We start from the raw sequence: 14037 nt of genomic DNA, 5'->3' as shown, positions 1-14037 counted from the left end.
ACTAAAGATGGTAGTGCACCTGTGGGAGAGAAGCCCCCCACAGGATGGTAACACATCTGGGTGTCCCCTGGTCAACATCTCTGCAGATGGCCAATTCTCTCATACTAGAAGCGACTTGCAGTTTCTCAAGTTGCTTGTGACATGAATAATAATAATAATAATAATAATAATAATAATAATAATGTGGTTTTCTGGCATTGTATATTTCTGCCACTTCTGTGATGGTTCATTTGTATTTTGATTCTGTAGCCCACTTGTCAATGGATGTCCAGAATCAGCAGCATCCACCGCTGTCCTTTTTATCCTGGACTTTGTCCGAGCCAGTATAGACTTCGTCTTGGTTTGTTTCTCCCTAGTGCTAATGGGTTAGGTGCCCTTGGTTCCACTCCTCAATTGAGACTTCTCTGGCTTGGTTGGACCTGCTGGTAGTTACACTACCACCAGCACAGCTCTCAGCATCTTTGGAGCAGTTAAGCCCCCACCACAACATCGGGAGTGTGGGACTTTTGAATCCAGACTGACAAAGTTTTGAAACACAATACACCAGACATCACAATTGAGGAAAAGAAAAAAGTTTAGATTATTGATGTCGCCATATCAGGTGACAGCCGAATTGATGAAAAACAATGGGAAAAGCTCAGCCATTATCAGGACCTCAAAATTGAACTGCAAAGTCTCTGGCATAAACCAGTACAAGTAGTCCCAGTGGTCATCGGCACACTTGGTGCCATGCCAAAAGACCTCAGCTGGCATTTGGAAACAGTAAACTTTGACAAAATCATGATCTGTCAACTGCAAAAGGCCATCTTACTTGGATCTAGACACATCATTTGAAAATACATCACACAGTCCTAGATGCTTGGGTAGTGTTTGACTTGTGATTTTGTGATATGAAATCCAGCATATAGATCTCATTTGCTGTAACATACCGTGTTTTTGTGTCAATAAAATAATAATAATAGTAACCTGCTAGTAACCTCAAGGTTGGACTTCTACAATGCTCTTTACATTGGGCTACGTTTCTATCAAGTTTGGAAAATCCATTTGGTTCAAAATACCACAACCAGATAGGTTACAGGAACATCTAGGAGTGAGCATATTGCACCTATCCTAAAGTCACTCCACTAACTGCCAATTAGTTTCCAGGCAAAGTATAAGGTTTTGATATTGACTTTTAAAGCCCTACGTGGTTTGGGTCCAGGTTACCTACAGGATTGGCTTCTCTCGTACAATCCGCCCCAAACACTGAGGTCCTCTCGGAGGCGTCTGCTCCAGCCTGCCAGAACCTGACTGGCGATAGACACCAGAGGACCTTTTGCATCAGCCACCCCACAATTGGATGACCCATATAGTTTTAATGATGAAGTTTAACTTCCACTCTATGTCTAACTTTTTTTTAAATGTATTTTAATATGTATGTTATGCAAATACATTTTAATATGTCTATTCTGTTTTTAGATGATTATGTGTTTTGATTAGGCAATGTTATATCCTGCCTCAAGCTGTGAGGAGGGGAGGGTAAGAAATAAAATTATGATTATGATGATTATTATTATTACTCTAAGCCTCTATTTTTGTGGGCAGCGATCTTTCCGCTTCAAGTGAACATCTAGAAAAACAGGTTTTGGTTTATCCAGGCTGACAGGAAATCACCTATCTTTGCATACACATGAACAATGGGTTTAGGCGATTATCTTAGCTTGGAAAAAGGCCCAAGGGGGTTGCCCACTCTTCCTGCCCAGAAAATCTGTCAATGAGGAAGTGAATATCTCTGGGCTTATCTGGTTATATTTTCGTTCTTTGTGTGTGTATATATATATATGTGAGAGAAATAGATTCAGTATAGAGAAAGATAAAAGTTATATAGAAAGTCATGAAGAATAGATACAGTTTATTAGCATTGCTAGAACCCCTGGTGATGCAATGAGTTAAACCCTTGTGCTGGCAGGACTGCTGACTGACAGGTCAGCGGTTCGAATCCAGGGAGAGCTGGTTGAGCTCCCTCTGTCAGGTCCAGCTTCCCATGCAGGGACATGAGAGAAGCCTCCCACAGGGATGGTACAACATCAATCATCCAGGCATCCCCTGGGCAATGTCCTTGCAGAGGGCCAATTCTCTCACACCAGAATCAACTTGCAGTTTCTCAAGTCACTCCTGACACAGAAAGAAATAGCCTTGCTGGTTTGGTCTTAATCTTCTGATGCTTTGAACCTGCACAAGTCTGGAATGATTGTTTTTTTTTTAAGAGGAAAAAATCATATATTTATTTCTGAGCCCTTGGTGAACTATAAACCTTGTGGGGGGAGGGTATAGTGGCTCAATAACATTGTACTTCTGCTATGTATATTTGCCAATGTTGAAATGTTACTCACACTTTAGTGTGCTCCTGTTTTAAATTATGTATGCTCAGCCAGAGCTTTATACATTTGCTTTAATGTTAATGTATGTGTAATGGAAGTTAGGGAATGGCACAGCAGAAAATGGTACAGCATAACTTTGTTAGCTTGGAATTCAGGCATGTCTTGCTTGGCCTGATTGATGGCCTTTGTTTTGAGAAGGAGAAACTACCCAAGATAGTTGTGAAGTTGAAAGAGTGGGAATTGGACAATGTTTTAATTACCTGACCAATAAAAAAAGCCCGTGAAAAGTGTAATATATATTATATTTCAAGAAATGAAAAAACAGTGCTTGAAGTATTTGAACTGTACAACCTATAAATATTGTGATGCTTATAGTGCCCGCCAGTTCTGATAATAATTGGAATATAATAGCTTGTTCCTGTTTTTCATAAATAAAGCTTTACTGCCTCACAGTGAATTCATTTTCTGAAACAGTGAGGACTTATATCAGACACTACATACTATATACTGGTTATTGTCAGAACTGGCAAGCATCACAAGCATTATATATTTCTAGATTTTGTCATGTCAGGAGCGACTTGAGAAACTGCAAGTCGCTTCTGTTGTGAGAGAATTGGCCGTCTGCAAGGACGTTGCCCAGGGGACGCCCGGATGATTTGATGTTTTTTATCATCCTTGTGGGAGGCTTCTCTCATGTCCCCATATGAGGAGCTGGAGCTGATAGAGGGAGCTTATCTGCCTCTCCCCGGATTCGAACCTGCGACCTGTCGGTCTTCAGTCCTGCCGGCACAGGGGTTTAACCCACTGCGCCACTGGGGGCTCCATTATTTCTAGATAATAAAATAGAAATATTTTGTGTGCCATTCCTCCATCAGTCAAAACTCAGTATATGTTACACTGTTGTGGTTTTTTCCCTCATTGGACAATTAATCAAAACATCATCTCATTCCAACTCTCTTTGACTTTCACATGAGAAGAATTTTGAGTTACTTTACTCTCATAAAAATACCCATAGTAAAGGTAAAGGTTTTCCCCTGACAGTAAGTCCAGTCGTGCCCGACTCTGGGGGTTGGTGCTGATCTCCATTTCTAAGCCGAAGAGCTGGCGTTGTCCATAGACATCTCCAAGGTCATGTGGCCGACATGACTGTATGGAATGCCGTTAACTTCCTGTCGGAGCGGTACCTATTGATCTACTCACATTTTCATGTGATCACAACATAGAGCAGTACTTCCCAAAGTGGGTGATATTCATGGCACTGGAATGATCCGGGGGGCAGTAAGGAGTCCAGGGTAGAGTTGCAGAAGAGAAGAAAAAAATTAATACCATTCATCCATGTTTCATCAGTTGTGTAACATAGAGTTAAAGTTGGAGTTATTAATTTATTTTCCAATGAACTCACAAAATACAAGTTAAAACCGATCAGTGGTAATGTCCGCCAACAGGTCTTAACAAGCAAGTATTGGCAGGTCAGCGTGACACACATTGTCAGGAAGTCCAACATGCATCGGCAGGATTTTTTTTTCCTGCAAAGGGGGAATTAAGCCAAATAAATTTGGGAACCTTTGATATAGAGTTTTATAAGCATATAACAGGATAGCTGATAATTTTTGTAGTACATTGTAATACAGAAGGCATGGTGGATATGCACAGTATCCGCATGTGGTCATAGCAAAGGTACATGGCAGGAAAGAGAGAGCAAGAGGGATATTTTAAGGGATATTTGAATAAGCCAGTATTGCACAGAATTCAATAGTAAACTAGTCCTGAAGCCCTCTACCTTGAAAACCTATGATGAGACAAGTCAATAAAACAAGAGAGAGTGACAGAGGATTACAATTCCAGATTGACCACTGAGGAAGAAAAGAGGAACAGAAAACAAATATGAGTAGTGTTGTTGCTATTGTTGCAATTGGACTCAAGGCAAAAGGATCTGCTGACGTGATAAGAGGAGGAAAAAAGCCCGCACAAAATAGTAGTAGGAACGATGAAAATGAAAAAGACTGTACATATCAAATTCACCAGATGGCTAATATAGAAATCCAACATGATTTTGTTGAGTTAGATCTGACACTTGTTTTTTACTAACTTTTGGCATCTCAATCCAAAAATTACCTCATTGTTTTCCTATCACATCAACTTTTTAAGGTACAGGATACCTTCCCTTTGTCCCCAAAATCATACAAAAGGAAAATAAAGGAGAAATTGCCTGAATATACTGTTTTATTTAGAGTTATTTTATTCACTCAAAGGCTATAAATTGCTATTGTAAGTTAAATTGTGTATAAGTAATAAAGTCCTGCTACCAAACCTACATAGTAAGGTAAATTTTTAGACTTTTAGTTTTTCCTGGTATGTTCTATCTAGCTGATAGTCAACTAGGCTCCACTATTTTACATGTATTTTTCTTGTTACATCCTGACGTTCTAACTTTACAAAAGTAACAGTCCCTTGAATGAACTCTGGGCTCTCGCCAAACCACAGGTATACAAAATGGCAATTAGTCACGTATTCCCTTTGTCCACATCCATAAACTCTCAATACACCACTTGCATACCTTGTGAGGGGCCCAAGACTTACCTTGATCATCAAGTTTTACTTTGAAATATGCAAAATAGGCTTGGCTGACATGTGAAGCTATATTTACTGGTGGTGCAGTGGGTTAAACCGCTGAGCTGCTGACCGAAAGGTCACAGGTCCAAATCCAGGGAGCGGCATGAGCTTCTGCTGCCAATCTAGCAGTTTGAAAATATGCAAATGTGAGTAGATGAATAGGTACCACTCCGGGAGGAAGGTGACGGTGCTCCATGCAGTCATGCTGGGGTCATGATACGAAAGGTTTGCAATCTCTCCCCCCCCCCCCCCCCCCCCGAATCAAAATCCTGGCTACGGGCCTGGTCAGGGGAAAACCTTTACCTTTACCCAATGATCATGTTACAATTTAAACATACTGGGACTGCAGGACTTTATGCAATCTACACATCAAGCAAAGCCTAGGTGCCTAGTTCTGTGTTGGCCTGTTCCAGAATAGGTTGGAGCTGGAGCTACACTTCCCTAAATCCCAGGATCTGATCCCAGATTATCTGCTTTCAACTGGATTATATAAGGGCCCTTACACACAGCCATATAACTCAGAATATCAAGGCAGAAAATTCCACAATATCTGCTTTGAACCTCCAAGGTCATATGGCCGGCATGATTGCATGGAGTGCCATTACTTTCTCACTGGAGTGGTACCTATTGATCTACTTACATTTGCATGTTTTCGAACTGCTAGGTTGGAAGAAGCTGGGGCTGACAGAAGAAGCTCTGAGTCCATGCTGCCATATATTCCAATTCAAAGCAGACATTGTGGGATTTTATTCAGCTGTGTGGAAGGGGGCTGAGTCTACACTGCCAGATAATCTGGGATAAGAAGATAATCTGGGATGAGATCCTGGTATATAGGGCAGTGTAGCTCCATCCCAAGAAGATACACATACAGCAAATATCTCTCATTTCTCTGAATAACTACATGGTAGCCTTCCATGTCTGTGATCAGGATGAATAAAAAGTTTGCAAAGTAAAAGGAATCAAGTCCCAAGACAACGGGAAGCCCAGCACCTTTCATTTTTCAATATATGCATCCTTTTTCTGGGAAGCAACACTAGGAAAGCATGCATCACTTTCTATTGCAAGAGCAGCAGTCTCTGCTGCAAAAGGAGAGCACACAAACAAAGTGGGCTGGGCTGACCTGGAATTGAGCTTTAGTGAGGTTACTATCAGTCACAGGTTGTAGTTTGTATGCATAACAGGCTACAGCTCCTGACTGCAGGGTAGCCAATCAGCAGCTGACTTCCTTGTGTGACTCTGTCTCAACCAATGGGCGTCAAAACTTCCGTTCCACTGAATTACTCACAGCTGTCTGTTCTCAACCATGGGTTAGTCTTTCCCTAGCTTTAAAGAGAATACATTAAACAGCGGGATAGCAGTAACAACAAAATGTGGGTCCTAGCTAGTAGTTGAAATCTTGTGTTTTTCCAGTCCCTGGTACCACACCCAGGAAGTGTGTACATGCTGTCATGGGCTGAAGTACATGAAAGGACATATAGTCCTTTAAATAACCTGGACCCAAGCCATATAAGAGCTTTACAGGTCAATACCAGCACTTTTGAGTTGTACCTGGAAATAATCTAGTAGCCAATGGTGCTATTGAAACAAGACTTACTATACTAACAACCTGGCTGCATGTGTTTGGCCAACTGAAATTTCTCAGCACTTTCCAAAGGCAGCTCCACATAAGAACATATCGCAGTAATCCAGATGTGGGTGGCTCTTCATGAACACTTAATCCTAGGGAAAATTAAAACTTGTGCGCCAGTTGCGAATGTACCTTGGGAAGTCTGACTTGGTCACAGTAGTCCATGCTCTGGTTACATCCCATATAGACTACTGCAATGCACTCTATGTGGGGTTGCCTTCGAAGACTGTTCAGAAGCTGCAAATGGTCCAACCAGGTTGCTAACGGGAGTGACACTCAGGGAGCACACAACTCCTCTGTTGCGCCAGCTCCACTGGCTGCCAGTTTGCTTCCGGGCACAATTCAAAGTGCTGGCTTTAGCCTATAAAGCCCTAAACGGTTTCTGTCCAAGTCAGGCCCGTAGCCAGGATTTCGATTCGGGGGGGGGGGGGGGCTGAGTTTGTTTCGGGGGGAGGGGGGCTGAGTCTGAGTGAAAGAGGGTCTACCCTAGCAAACCTTTTGTATCGTTACCCCAATACCCCCATGCATATGGGATATATTGAGTATGGTGATCAGATCATGATATGAATAAACATAACAGTTTAAATAATGCACCAGTAAGGCTTTTTCGCAAACCATCATGAGAATTTCGGGGGGGGGGGGGGCTGAAGCCCCTCAAGTCCCCCTCCCCCCCCCCCCCCCCCGGCTACATGCCTGGGTCCAACTTACCTATCCGAACATATCTCTCCTTATGAACCATCTAGGATGTCAAGATCTTCTGGGGAGGCCCTGCTCTTGGTCTCACCTTCTTCGCAGATGCGTTTGGCAGGGATGAGATACAGGGCCTTCTCAGGGGTGGTCCCTTAACTGTAGAACGACCTGCCTAAAGAAATAAGATCAGCTCCTTCCCTCTTGACTTTTCGAAGAAAGGTGAAAACTGGGCTTTTTGAGCAGGCCTTCCCAAATACGGCATAGTTATATGAAACAATGGAACTACTTGATGACGCAAATGAATCATGACTTGATATGGAGATGCTCACAATGTTTTAAGGCTTGTACGGTTTTATATTTTTATATTGTATGTTAATGTTTTAATAGTATTTTATGATTGTTATATATTTTTAATTGTTATGACTGTTGAGGCATCAAATTGTTGCCATTGTTGCCACTCCGAGTTGCCTCTGGGCTGAGAGGGGCAGTATATAAATATGGTAAATAAGTAAATAATAAATAAAATCTGGAATGTCAAATTTAGGATCAGCCACAGCATGGTTTTGCTCACCGGCCCCCAGACTACTCCCAATCTCAATATAGGAGCATCCAGAGGGCATGAGATGGCAAGTGTCAATTGATTGTCACCTGGAGTAATGTTGGCTGGAACCACCAAAGCAATGTGAAAAAGGAAAGGGGAGAGGAGTTATGGAGAAATGTGGCCAGATCCAAAGACAGCAAAGACATCTGAGAGAAGACCCTTTCTGCATACATTCAGGACAAATTCTAAGAATTTTAGATCTGAGATAAATGGCTGTTTTATTTTTTGTTGAAACTTAAGTATGATCAACAGAAAAAACAAATTGCACAGTCATTCCAAATTAATATTTACTACTATTACTGCAAACAACTTTCTATATATCAGACTTTTCTCCTCAAAATTGGGATTTGAGGACTTTGACAAATAAATACATATAAATGGAATGACAGGTATTTCTCTACACCAATGGAAAGTGGAGACCTGGTATGCCTGAATACTTAGCATTTCAACTACTTCAGCATACATCAAGCCATACATCAAGGGAACCACTGACCGCCATACATCAAGGGAACCACTGACCGCATAGGGAAGCTGATGAGGAAACACAACATACAAACAATCTACAAACCCACCAAGAAAATCCAACAAATGCTACGTTCAGCAAAGGACAAGAGGGATCCTCTCACCTCTGCAGGAGTCTACCGTATACCATGCAGCTGTGGACAAGTCTACATAGGGACCACCAAACGCAGCGCCCAGACACGCATCAAGGAACATGAAAGGCACTGCAGACTACTTCAACCAGAGAAGTCAGCCATAGCAGAGCACCTGATGAACCAGCCTGGACACAGCATTTTATTTGAGAACACAGAAATGCTGGACCACTCCAACAACCACCATGTCAGACTACACAGAGAATCCATTGAAATCCACAAGCATGTGGACAATTTCAACAGAAAGGAAGAGACCATGAAAATGAACAAAATCTGGCTACCAGTATTAAAAAACTCTAAAATTATAACAGCTAAACAACAGAGAGGAAAAAACCAGGCACAGATTAACACCTTCCAGCAACAGATTTTCCCAGGCTCAGGCAGGCCTTCAAATGCTAATGAAGGTGATCAGCTAAACATTCACACCTAACTGCAGCAGGGAAGAGCTCCTTGCCCCACCCCAGCCATTCCACAGATATATAAACCCATTTTTCCTACTTCCAACAGACCTCACAACCTCTGAGGATGCTTGCCATAGATGCAGGCGAAACGTCAGGAGAAATGCCTCTAGGACATGGCCCTATAGCCCGAAAAAACCCACAAGAACCTACTTCAGCATACTGTCTTTGGTTGTTACTACCACCAGAGGGCGCCCCTAACTAGTTTAGCCATATTTGATTATCCTGTAATTCTTTAATTCTTTTGAGATATTTTATAAACTGGAATGGCTGACTTTAAGAAAAAAATTGGATCTCTTTCATTTCTGCTGAAATTGATAAAAGTCAGAGATATTTTGCATTTCAACAACAGATTGCTTCCCAAAGATGCTACTCTAAACAGTGCATCCCCAAAGTGGCATAAGGGCCCTTCCAGACAGGCCCTAAATCCCAGGATCTGATCTCAGATTTCTTGTTTATCCCAGATTATCTGGCAGTGCTGACTCATATAAACCAGTTTAAAGCAGAAAACCTTAGATCAGATCCTGGGATATAGGGCCTGTCTGGAAGGGCTCTTACTGGTTTCTTTGTGCCACTTTTGTTACCTCCTGTTTCGGACACATCTTGTGTCTTTTCCAGCTGCCAGGATTGCACAAAATTTAGTATTTTTCTGTTTAACATTCAGTTTCTCTAATCTTCTCAAGCAATAAAGCATCCTCATTTTATACTACATTTATTTCTCCCATTGTGGCACACTGTCCTTTCAAGAGGGCAGGGCAGAGCTTGGAAATATTTCATCTTATAAAGATCATTGCTTGGCCCCATTTTGTTTTTCTTTTGTTTTTTCTTAAGTTCAACTCATTGTTTGAGCAATAATCAATATCTTATATTATTTTGATTTGTTTATTTTGTGGGGAGTAATTTGGGAGAAACCATTTAAAATCATTTCAATAGGTTTTTTTCCAAAAGTCAAGCATGTTGCCAATGTCCTATTAATCAAACAGCAAATTTATGTGATCGTCTTCCAATACTTTGTTGTTGTTTTTGTTGTTGTTGCTGCTGCTGCTAAGTGTATTCAAGTAGTTTCCAACATATAACAAACCTATCATGGGGTTTTCTTGACAATATTTGTTCAGTATATTTGTTAAGAATTTATTCCTCTGAGATGAAGTGACTTGCCCAAAGTCACTTAGTATTTATTTATTTCCTGCATTTATAACCTGCCCTTCTCACCCTCGAGGGGGGACTCAGGGCGGCCTCACAGCAAGCACCATCCGGTGCTGTCACAATTATAAACATTCAGTAATGCAATTAAAACATTAAACAATTAAATAAAAATGGTTAATTAAAACAGTCAATTAAAATAATAGATTAAAACACGCCAATTAAAATCCAAATCCAGGTCCGGGTCAATTCATTATCGTGAGTTGCTTAAATCTTCCTCACACACTGCTGCTATTCATTGGTTGAATGGTTGGTCCCATAGCCAAGTCTTGAGTTTCCTTCTAAAAGACAAGAGGGAGGTGGCCAGTCTGATGTCCCTGGAGAGGGAATTCCACTGATGGGGGGACCACTGCTGAGAAGGTCCTGTCCCGCATCCCCACCAATCGCGTTTGTGATGGTGGTGGGATCGAGAGCAGGGCCTCTCCAGATGATCTTAGACTCCATGATGGTTCGTAACAGAAGATACATTTAGACAGGTAAACTGGGCCAGAACCATTTAGGGCTTTAAAGGTTAAAGCCAGCACTTTGAATTGTGCTCGGAAGCAGACCGGCAGCCAGTGGAGCTGGCGTAACAGAGGGGTTGTGTGTTCCTTGTACAAGGCTCCGGTGAGCAACCTGGCTGGACTAATTGAAGCTTCCAGGCAGTCTTCAAAGGCAGCCCAACGTCGAGTATGTTGCAGTAGTCCATTCGGGGATGTAACAAGAGTGTGGACCACCGTGACCAAATCAGTCTTCCCAAGGTACGGGTGCAGCTGGCACACAAGTTTTAATTGAGCAAAAGCTCCCCCAGCCACCACTAAGACCTGGGGTTCCAGGCTCAACGATGAGTCTAGGATCACTCCCAAGCTGAAAACCTGTGTCTTCAGGGGGAGTGTAACCCCATCCAACACAGGTTGTAACCCCATGCCCTGTTTGCCCTTACAACAGACCAGGAGGACCTCTGTCTTGTCTGGATTCAACTTCAATTTGTAGTAGATTTTCATGGCTGAGTGGGGATTGAAGTCCGAGTCTCCAGAGTCATCATCCAATGTCCAGCTGACTACAGCATGCTGGATTATGGTAATGCTACACTTTCAATTCTCTTTCTTTTTAAAAAAAATATGGCTGAGATTTGATATGAGGATCCACATTGTTTTATTTACCATATCAGGAGCAAATCGAGGGTACAGTTTTGTTGTATTTGAGAAAACACAAAGTTTAAAAACTTGGCATTATACTAAATGTCCTTTGACCAGTAGCTGGGCTGGAGATGTCACTGCCTTGGTCCTTTCATTATTGGCTTCTATTTCAGGTGACGCAATACCGGCTAGACAGTGTAATTTCTCCAGAGGTGTGGGAGCAGATAGCTTGTGATAATGCAGCATGTCTCATTAAGAGCCACATCCACTGTTTTAGCGTGGTGAGATGTGTTCCACACTGGGCATGTGTACTCAGCAGCAGAGTAGCAAAGCACAAGCGAAGATGTCTTCACTGTATCTGGTTGTGATCTTCAGGTTGTGCTGGTCAGCTTTCATATGATATTATTTCTAGCACCCAGTTTTGCTTGATATTCAAGCAGTACTTCTTGTAGGTCAGAGAACAGTCCAGGGAAACGCCCAGGTATTTGGGTGTGCAGCAATGCTCCAGTGGGATTCCTTCCGAGGTAATCCTCAGAGCTCGAGATGCTTGTCTGTTCTGAAGATGAACAGTTCTTTCCACATTGCAAAGTTCTGATATTCTCTCCTGCCACAGGACGCCCCTTTCTTTGGAACCTCCTAACCACAAACACAATGGTTTTTGGTGACTCACCCAAATTCGACTCCTGCTCTAGATACATTTTCATATGTAGGAGACTGAAATCAAGAGTGCTGGAGAAAATAGATTTTAAAAAAAAAAAAAAAAAAAGTAGAGCAAACTGGCTGTAAAACACAAAGGCCCAACCTAGGTAGTTATTGTTGCTAAAGCAAGGTTCAGCTGCATCAGCTGTCAGGATGGATTAGTTCAGGTCTGAAAGTTATTTATTGACAAGCTGCTACCTGCACTTCAGAGAGTCACATGTGGGGGTGGTCAGCTGCATTTAGTGTGTCTGTGCATGTGCAAGCGTGCACGCACACACACATATCAGTCAATTCCCTGAGCAGCAGGGGATGCATCCCATGTCTTAGCTGTTATTAGTTTCCAATGGTACGTACAATATAAACAGAATAATGTGGTGACATAAAGCAAGGGATCTAACTGTTGTAGAAAAGCACAAAACGATTACACGGGACTCCACATAGGCTATTCAGAATGGGAAAGCATTTAGGTCAGTGGTTCTCAACATGTGGGTCCCTAGGTGGTTTTGACCTACAATTCCCAGAAATCCCAGCTGGTTTACCAGCTGTTAAGATTTCTGGGAGCTGAAGGCCAAAACATCTGGGGACCCACAGGTTGAGAACCACTAATTTAGGTCAAACATGTAATAGAATTTATGATTAGCATCTTTTTAGTGAAATTAATTCCAATGTCTTTTTTCTGGCCAATGAGAAGGCTGGCATCCACTTCCACCCCCTGTAATATCTTCCTTTCCTGGCACAGCCTCACCATTAAATGGTGTCAGCCATTGAATAGTAGGAGAGAATCAGAACAGCATCTATTCTCCATAATCAGACACAGGATCATTACCTCATTGGCTGAGAGTTCAAAGGATACTGGCACACTTTTGCTACAGGGATATCACCAGATAGTTATGTGTATGTTTACTACAAAATGGGGACATTTAATCTTAGAACTTTGTCCCACAAAGTTGGCAAATTGTCATTGAAGTAGGGGTGCCACCTTTCGTAATAGTTCCTATTGCACAATGCTGTGCACATCCTGTTGCTGGTATGCTACCTCCCCACAATAAACCACTCTATTAATGGGGAAATCCATAGACTATTGACCTGGTGCGATGAACCCATTCCTGTTTTGTACTGGCATGCCAGCACTGAGGTGATGCCAGTGCACGGGATTTCCACCCACTCCCCCATCTTCCCCTTACTATAAATGTATTGATCTGAAGGTTTTTTTAAAAAAACTTATTTTAAAATATTATACAGCATTAGAGCATTAGAGCTATGGGAGGGCAGAGTTATGAGGCTAAGCAGAAGTACAGGGAGCATACTACTCCTCTGTTGCGCCAGCTCCACTGGCTGCCAATTAGCTTCCGAACACAATTCAAAGTGCTGGTGTTGGCCTATAAATCCCTAAACAACTCCGGCCCAGTTTACCTGTCCGAACGGATTCTCCCCTATGAACCATCAAGGTTGTTAAGATCTTCTGGAGGGGCCCTGCTCTCGGTCCCACCAGCCTCGCAAGCGCGTCTGGTGGGGACAAGGGACAGGGCCTTCTCGTTGGTGGCCCCTCGGCTCTGGAACTCTCTCCCGCTGGAGATTATAACTGCCCCTTCTCTCCTGACTTTTAGAAAGCTGGTGAAAACTTGGCTTTGGAATATAGCATTTGACGAGTGAGTCAATAACTCTTGACCACACGGATGGATGGTGTTGAATTGTGATTTCATTCTGACGACTTGGCCTTATGTAATTATATGTTTGTATTTTAATGTATTTTATGGATTAGTGTATTATGAAGTGTGATGTTTTTATACTATTGTTTATGAATCTCTTGCTGTGAACCGGCCTGAGTCCCTCTTTGGAGGCTGAGAAGACCAGATTATAAAAGCTCTAAATAAATAAATACAGTCATGGGACCACAACTTGGTGCATTGGTGCAGTTGAACAATATTGAGAAGTGCAATAGGGAAGGGTTTTTGATTTTGTTTTTTTGTCGTGTCAGGGGTGACTTAAGAAACTGCAAGTCGCTTCTGGTGTGA

This window comes from Anolis sagrei, chromosome 3 (genome assembly GCF_037176765.1).
Source record: "Anolis sagrei isolate rAnoSag1 chromosome 3, rAnoSag1.mat, whole genome shotgun sequence".
Lineage (NCBI taxonomy): Eukaryota > Metazoa > Chordata > Lepidosauria > Squamata > Dactyloidae > Anolis > Anolis sagrei.
This window is presented reverse-complemented; position numbering follows the sequence as displayed.